We start from the raw sequence: 9,453 nt of genomic DNA, 5'->3' as shown, positions 1-9,453 counted from the left end.
TCAACCTTTCACTATAAATACGGATCACAAGCCTCTGTTTGGTCATAAGAAACTTCTTTTAGATCATGACCCTACAGGTAGATGAACTTGTTGACCCATAGAATTGGACTTTTATAATTGAAATATCATTCATCATGTCTAAACACCATGTCTAGGCGGCCAGAGACTAATTCTGTGGAATCTGATCGTAGCTTTCGGGGTGACGTGTCCATCATTTTGATAGCAACTCAAACCACATCAATACCTTTGCAAGCAAAACCGGTCTCAGCACACACCCAACATTGCGAATGAACAAAAATGTTATTTTGCCATTGGCTGTTTCTAGTAACACAACATCAAATCTCGTTCTAATTCAAAGTGATTGGGGTGTGATGAAAAAATTAAATTCAGATTCAGATTTACAGGTGCATCTCAATAAATTATAATGTCGTGGCAAACAAAAACTCACATTTAAAAAAAATCACCAATTACCAAATTAGAATATTTTGACATGCCAATCAGCAAATCAACTCAAGACACCTGAAAATGTTTCCTGAGCCTTCAGAATGGTCTCTCTGCTTGGTTCACTAGACTACACAATCATGGGAAAGACTGCTGATCTGGCAGTTGTCCAGAAGGCAATCACTGACACCCTTCACAAGGAAGGTAAGCCACAAACATTCATTGCCAAAGAAGCTGGGTGTTCACAGAGTGATGTTTCCAAGCATGTTAACAGAGAGATGAGTGAAAGGAAAAAGTGTGGAAGAAAAGATGTACAACGAACGAGAGAACCACAGCCTTGTCAAGGATTGTCAAGCAAAATCGATTCAAGAATTTGAGTGAACTTCGCAAGGAATGGACTGAGGCTGGGGTCGAGGCATCAAGAGCCACCACACACAGACGTGTCAAGGAATTTGGCTACAGTTGGCTACTTCAGTCTATGTGCATTGAATTTATTTAATACAAGTTTCACAATTTGAGTTGAATTACTCAAATAAATGAACATTTCCATGACATTATAATTAATTGAGATGCACCTTTTGTTGTTGTTTTCTTTAGGTAGAAACAGGACATAGACCACCCTTATGGAGGCTACGTGATGCTTCTCAACACCAAACAGTGGACACAGTTTAATGGCCTTATCATTCACAATGGGGTTTTATGCAGACATTTATGCAACCCTTTTGGTGATAATGCCTTGCAGGTGGTCATTCCTACATCAGTGATTCCTGAAATACTTGGTCACATCCATGGACACCCATCAGTGCCTAATTATGGTCTGGCCAAAACGTTGGACAGAGCTATGTGGTCCTTTTACTGGTGTTATATTTCTTCAGACATTGCTCCCAATATACAGTACGGCTTGCCCATCAAGGTGTTTTCCTGTGCAGGTGTCACTCATTCCTATCTCTCCCCGACGTCCATTCCAAATAGTGGCCACAGACATAACAGAGTTGCCCATTTCAACCAAGGGTAACCGATGTACTAGTAATGATAGACCTGTACACCAAGTTTGTCAATCTCTATGTGTGAAATGCGCACACTCTGCTCGGTAAAAATACAAATACAGTGAACAACACTTAATATGCTCTCCTGGCTTCAGACTCTGAGTACTAAAAGAACACGGCCAGAATCAGATGACTCGCTGGCTGACACCCCACCAAGCCTGAATGAATTATATATATATATATATATATATATATATATATATATATATTAGTACAGACCAAAAGTTTGGACACACCTTCTCATTCAAAGAGTTTTCTTTATTTTCATGACTACGAAAATTGTAGGTTTACACTGAAGGCATCAAAACTATGAATTAACACATGTGGAATTATATATGGAATTATATACATAACAAAAAAGTGTGAAACAACTGAAAATATGTCATATTGTAGGTTCTTCAAAGTAGCCACCTTTTGCTTTGATTACTGCTTTGCACACTCTTGGCATTCTCTTGATGAGCTTCAAGAGGTAGTCACCTGAAATGGTCTTCCAACAGTCTTGAAGGAGTTCCCCGAGAGATGCTTAGCACTTGTTGGCCCTTTTGCCTTCTGTCTGCGGTCCAGCTCACCCCTAAACCATCTGGATTGGGTTCAGGTCCGGTGACTGTGGAGGACAGGTCATCTGGCGCAGCACCCCATCACTCTCCTTCTTGCTCAAATAGCCCTTGATGCCTTCAGTGTGACTCTACAATTTTCATAGCCATGAAAATAAAGAAAACTCTTTGAATGAGAAGGTGTGTCCAAACTTTTGGTCTGTACTGTATATATATGCTATAATAGAGTACAGGCACCTCTTTTGGGCCACTTAAAGCACTGGCTGAGGCCAAGTAGGGCTCGCTGCAGCATGCAGTGGACATCCAAGTGTGACGTCAGAAATCATGCCCATCCCCTACACAATCCCGCCCACATCCAAGTGTACGTAAACTAAAGCCACGCCCATATCTAAAACGTCACCTCATGTGATTTCCTCATCCCCGTAGCGAGAAACCCGGAATTATGTTGAAGCTTGGGCGCCGCGTTGCATTCTGAGACGTGGCGGCCATGTTGATGGCTTCGTGAATGTAAACATACCACAAGTCGAAGGAGAAGAAGCAGTTGGGAAGAAGAGAAAAGATGTTAAAATAGCGAAAAGATTGGCGGATTTAAATGAATACACTAAATAGGGATGCCAGGGACCGGTATGTGCACAAAATTGGCACTAATTCCCAACAAAGAGTGGAGCACCAACGATGACTTGCTGCCGCACTATGGCATTACAGATATCCTCGTCTACCTTGTTTGTTTTATGAGCGTCTACACTTCAGAACAGTTGCGAAGCTACAAGTCATTGGAGTCTCATGTGTGGTTCACAAATGGATAGGTTCAGGAGTTGCAGATCATAAATCCAGGAAACAGTATACAGTAATCCGTACAAAGGTAAGCTGCGCTACACCTAGTTGCTGGTGTGGTAACAGCCGGTAGTGCTAACAACCATTCACACATGAACTTTTAACTATGTGTTTCAAAAGTGTAGTAGCTGTCAACCCTCCCATTTTTTTTCTGGGGTTCTCACGTATTTGAGCTCTTTTCCCGCTGTCTTCCCGTATAAGTATTTTCCTGTAAAATATCCCTTGTCAAGTCTCTGTACTGTTGTCTTTTACTACCCCCTTACCCTTCCAGCGAAACAGATGTTTTCAAAGCATCGTTTTGCTTACTTGAAAACAACCATAGCGTGATTTTTAATAAAATGGCACAACTTAAATCTAATATATATTTAATATGTCTAATATAAGGAGCTGATTTCGTCATCATAACAGCCCTTAAAACGCCTGTGTTGACTGAAGTAGGTTAATTGTTAATTAAAACTTTTAAACCTTACCTTGTTAATTTAATGAGATAAATACACATTTATTAAGATCGATTTTGACTTACCCAAAATTGAAATGCATCTAATTTAAAGGGGACAATTAGATTTTGGTATTGTAAAAGTATGCAAAATTATTGTTAAAGTTGGTAGTATTGTATAATTGTCATTTAATTTTCTAAAAGCGTATTCCACTCACCATAAAGTGTTAACATTTGAATGATAGAATCAACAGTTGCCCATATGCAGTAGGCTACACATACTTAGGCTGAATAAAGATTGCATTGATAGATTATATAAGTAACATGACATTGACCTTCAGGCAACTTGATATGAAACATGTCCAGGTCCTCCACATACTTAAAGATGAATGTAAAAGGCATCCATTGTTTCACTGGGTATTTTTATATTTACTATTTTACAAAAATAATTACATGTAGAATTTTACAAAAAAATAATCTACACCACCAGTCAAAAGTTTTTGAACAGTAAGATTTGTATTATTTTTTGATGTCTTTTCTGCTCACCAAGCCAGCATTTATTTGATCCAAAATAAAGCAAAAACAGTAATGTGAAATATTTTGACAATTTAAAAGAACTGCTTTCTATTTGAATGTATTTTAAAATGCAGTTTATTCCTTTGATCAAAGCTGATTTTCTGCATCATTACTCCAGTCTTCAGTGTATTAACTTAATAATAATAACAATAATAAAATAATTTTTTGAGCATCAAATCAGCATATTAGAATGAAGGATCATGACTGGAGTAAGTCACCTTTGAAATCACAGGAGTAAATTTCATTTTAATAGAAATATAGAAATTTTTTATTTTAAATAGCAAAAGTATTATACAAATATTCTAAAATTGGACTGTTTTTGCTGTACTTCGGATTAAATAAATGCAGGCTTGATGAGCAGAAGAGATTTCTTTAAAAACAAAAAAAATCTTACTGTTCAAAAACTTTTGACTGGTTGTGTTTAACAAAAAGTATGCTCGAAATATTAGTCTGAGCAGCTGAATGATCAGATAAACAAGTTCTTGACATGCAGTGCACACACATACATACATAGACTACACAGAGAGATTCCCAGAGATATATTAAAGCAAGAGATTCCTTGGCAGACAGTTTAAATCCAACCTCATAAAGCACCTTTGTAACTTGTTGTCAATCAAGACACTCTGTACGTACCCTTATCATGCTCAGGGTGACAGAGCTGTTGAGCACTTTAATCACACTCTAAAAGATGAACTTTCCAAACAACTTTTTTACTTGGATACGGAGTGGTATGATCACCTCCTGCAGATGGCATTGGTTTAACACACTACTAAGCCCACTAGCACAGGGATGGCACACTTCTTTCTGGCTCATGACCATGAAGCCCACGTTTCCCTGGATGCAGTACTCCATGACAATAATGTTTCCAGTTCTGCAACAGTGGGCACACCAGCAGCATATGCTAAAAAATTGTTCAAGAGACTGGAATGTGCTTGTCGTTCTGCAACTGCTTTCAGAGACCAGGCTCAAGACCGACAATGCCTGAGCTATGATTGTCATTTGAAATACACACCGTATAACACTGGTGACTTGGTTTTAATGGATGATCCTGCCCACCGCCACAACAACTGTATCCACCTGTATGAGGTTTTGCAACCACTATGCTCCTCTGGTAGTTCCACCCCAGTTCATTTTGAAGTTCGGGATGTATCTAGACCTCATGCTAAAGCAAAAAACATTCATTACAATCGCCTGAAACTGTACATCACTTACTTAAAGGACTCACATATGATTATTTTACTTCTGTAGATCACAATAATGTACAAAATAAGCACTGTCAATCATCAGCGGAGCTTAGAAGGTGTAAAGTTATCCTGGTTTACAATTGTGAAGCCCATTTCCTTCAGTTTTTAAGCTTTTTTAGATTAATTTTTTTTGCAGTTTTTTCCATTTTAGTGATAAACCGTCACATTATTCTGTCTGATGACCTTTCTATAGTTTGCTGTATGACACAGGTGAGTTTTACAAGCAGTAACTTTTATTTTAACATACAAAAGCAATTAATAGATCATTGATACAACAACAACATATTTATCCAACTAAACCCCAAAATAATTTTTCATGAGCATAGTCTCCAGTAGGTGCTTGTTGTAAGCAAATGTAAGGTCAAAAAGATGCTGCTGCCACCTGCTGATAAATGTTACTAAACATTGATAAACGTTGCTAAAATGTTTATACATATAAACTTTTAACAGGAAACCTTTAATACAACACGGTGCATGTCTTTGCTGCAGCTGCAGAATGTGAAGATCTGCTGGATTCAGTGCCATTGGAGATGGAATCTACAAAATATTTTTTATTTTCTGTACAAAATATACCTAATGAAACAACAGCCTATTGATTATCCATTCAATCAGTTCTTAATAGAAAGTCTGACTGTACATTTTAAATGATTATACAAGTCTAATCCCAACACTCACTGTGCTCGTCCAGTTTTTATAGTTGCAGAGACATGTCTCTCACATCAAACCTTACTCAAGGTGACCAACGTTTCGCTTGCTGCCTTCGTCTGTGTGACAAGTTCTCAGTAACTTGAATATATAAAGACCAGTGAAGACTAACAATGGTAGTAATTATATGATTTTGTACAGATCTTTAATTTAAGATAAGATTATATTAAATTTCCATGTATCTTTTTTTTTATTTTCTAGATGTGTTAACATCAAATCAATAATATCTCCACCACAGTGATCCGTAAACAAACATAAAAAAATATAAATAATAAAACTATCTGCTTATAGTACTCACCAACTACCACTTAATTTTTTTTTAACCAACTCTATAGACTGAGACGCATTTGTGATTCAGAAAAGGAATTTGATTAAAAAAAATAAATAAATAATAATATACATACTTCAATTTCTATGTCCATTTAGGGTGACCATATGAGCCATTTTCCCAGGACACGTCCTTGCCAGGATTTTTATATTGCCTAAAATATCCAGATTTTGGCTGTTTGTGCTTTGCAGATTGATCATTTTATGACATTCATAAGATCTTTAGAGAGCAGAGCAGATGGCTCCTTATCCATTAAAACCACTCTCTTGGCACTTTGGTGTCATACAATGATCGGTGCGCAGCGACGCTTCAAGTGAATGAATGAACAGACTCCTAACATGTACATGTATTTGCATTGCTCTGATCGTTCTCTGTAGATCTCACCTTCTCACACGCCACACGACTGGTCGATTATGTACAATACCTGCATGTTATTGGTCAAACTAGTTTGGATGTTTTAGGCATTATAGAAATCCTGTCAAGGAAGCGTCCTAGGACAATGGCTCATATGGTCACCCTATGTCCATTGATACATGTTGGAACAAACGACAATGCCAGAATCCCAGTATCTGGAGTATTTGAATTTAGAAATGTAATTACTATCACCATTGGTCTTAATCATTAAGTTACCGAGACTTCGTCACACTGACAACAAAAGGCAGCAAGCACAACACTTGTCATCTGTTTTTATATCTCCTGCTATAATAAAGAGAGATCTAGAGTTCAGACCTTGAGAAATGCCTGATAATAAAAGTAAAATGCGTGTTGATTGGATTATTTGCATATGAACATTAAGGTTTCATGCCTGGAGAATCCTGGGCATTACAAAGGTCAGTATCACAGCAGAAAGAGGACATCTTTGCACTGCCAAATTTTTAGGACATGGTTTGACAGTTATTTGGTAAAGCACAACCTTTAACATTTAATGTAGGACTAGTGTTACCTACAAAAAAAACAAAAAAAAACAAAAGGAAAATAAAGGAAGATTGGTACTGGTATGACAAGTTCACATGCACAGTGGAAATCTAATCTGCATATTCATTTGCACAAATATAACCGTCAATTTCAATTCATCAACTGGACTTACCTATTGGTGTCACTGCTGTTAAACTCATACACTTGGAAGATTCACCTTCACAAGTTATCTCCTTCTTATCCGCACAAGAACCCGTCGGATCATTACACTCATAACATCTGAGAGCGTGTCCTTTAGTAATAAAACAGAGAGATGTGAGACAGAGATCCTGTATTTGTACAGTTTAGGTCCTACAGTCTTTGTTTAGGAGGTGAATGTAATGTGTACAGTAATGTGTTTTAGTGCCGTTTTTATATCCGGGAAAAAGGGGATGAAGATATTTCAGGAAATAGAAATTAGGAATAAGGAAATTACTATGAAATGTGAAGAAGTGGGTTTAAAAAATGCAGATACACCAAATCTTCATCTTTCCCGAAAGCATTTAATATGCTAATGATCAGAAGTTTGTATACTTGTATTTTTTTTTGTTAGTTTTTTTTTTATGGAAACTTTTATAGCTTATAGATTTCTGAATGATATTTATTGAATAGATAATTCGAACAAACAGCATTTATGTGAAAATAGAAAATCTTATAAATGTACTTATTGTCACTTTTGATAAATGTAATGCTTTAATCCAACTAAATATTTGCTGAGTAAAATAAACAAAATAGAAAACTTTCTAAAACATTCTGTTCTGTACCAGAAGAAAGACAGTCAGGTTTTCATGGATGAGGGTGTGTAAGTGAAGGTTCACTTTTGGGTGAACTGTACCTTTAAACTCAAACTGATGCTCAAAGTTTTTCATTAGCAGCATATTAGATTATGTTTTAGATTAAAATCAGTTCTTGAATTAGTTGAGTGTTATTCACCAAAAACAAGCCCAAACAGAAACAGTTAAAAGATAAGTAAGAGATTTAATTATGGTACATCTTTACAATAAAAATCTGGACCTGACAGACTGCAGTTTACATAAGAAAGCTTAAGGTTTGGCCCGGTGTGTGGAATGATGGGTAATGACTGAGTATTCAGGAATGAAGAAAGAAAAATCGTGGGAATGAAATAAAAACAAATAGAAGGTAAGATGAAGGAAAGGTTACATGCCCAGAAAATGGTAGACAAATATGTAATGAAAGGGTGGAGTAAGTTGAGTCATCCTTTTTGATGGAACAATGCATAATGTTTTATGTTCAAAAGAAGCATGTCAAATCTTGCTGTTTGTTATTAAAAGTATTTTCATGCCACCTTTTCATGATTTAGCGTGCATGTGAAGTACAGTGATACTTTTCCATCAAATATCATGTTGATAACTTTGTCATTAACGAAGCACTAAACATGATGCTTTGAGGAAAGATGCCTGAGTGATTCTGCTTGCTTTGACATTATTTTATTGTGTATATCCTACAAAACATAGATCTATACATAAACAGACACTTCGAAATATGAAGGGTCTTACCCATTTGCAGGAAGTAGCATTAAATTGGCTTGATTGTTAAATTTGAGTGCCATTTCCTAGCATATATATGGACAATCTTTTATTTGCATGTTTTATTGTCCTGTTCTAGTTCAGTAAAATATTATGTTGTCAATTTTTATGTTCTGTTTGCTCACAAAAAAATATGTTCTCCTTGGAAAAAATGCTTGTTATTCAGAAATATTGATGATAACTTTATTATTATTACTGATTACCTAGATATTATTTACTGAAACATACACAACCAAAATGATTGAAACATTAGACTGACAACCTCTTTATGATTTATGGGTTTCAATCCCAGTGAAAGCCAATCTTGATGTTAGGTCATGCATTCATTTTTTCCTACAGACATTTTGTAACAACTCCCAATATTATTACTCCCAATATTGGGCCCTTTTCAAATTCGAGGAAGCTCTTTTTGAATCTGGCCTTGAAAAGCTTGACGTACCTGAACCAAACCCAGACCTGAACCTCTGATTGTGAAACATCTGTGTGGAGTGGAAGCTGTCACGGCAGCAAAGGGAGGATCAGATCCCTATAAACACCTGTGGCTTTGAATTAATTTAAACATTAAGTATTCAGAAGGAACACATGAGTGTGATGTTCAGGTGTTCATACACTTTTGCCCATTCAGTGCATCTTTACACTGGTGTCAGTGTGAGGTAATGCATATGATTGTTATGGTGTAAATATTTATATTTCTGTTGATAAAATATTGACTGAGAAACATTATAGGAAAATAAGTTTGTTTTGATTAAAAATCTAATTCAAGGCAGCTCCAGGTGAATCCTGTTATT

The sequence above is a fragment of the Carassius auratus genome, unplaced genomic scaffold (assembly GCF_003368295.1).
Source record: "Carassius auratus strain Wakin unplaced genomic scaffold, ASM336829v1 scaf_tig00012443, whole genome shotgun sequence".
NCBI lineage: Eukaryota > Metazoa > Chordata > Actinopteri > Cypriniformes > Cyprinidae > Carassius > Carassius auratus.
Note: the sequence above shows the minus strand (reverse complement) of the source record.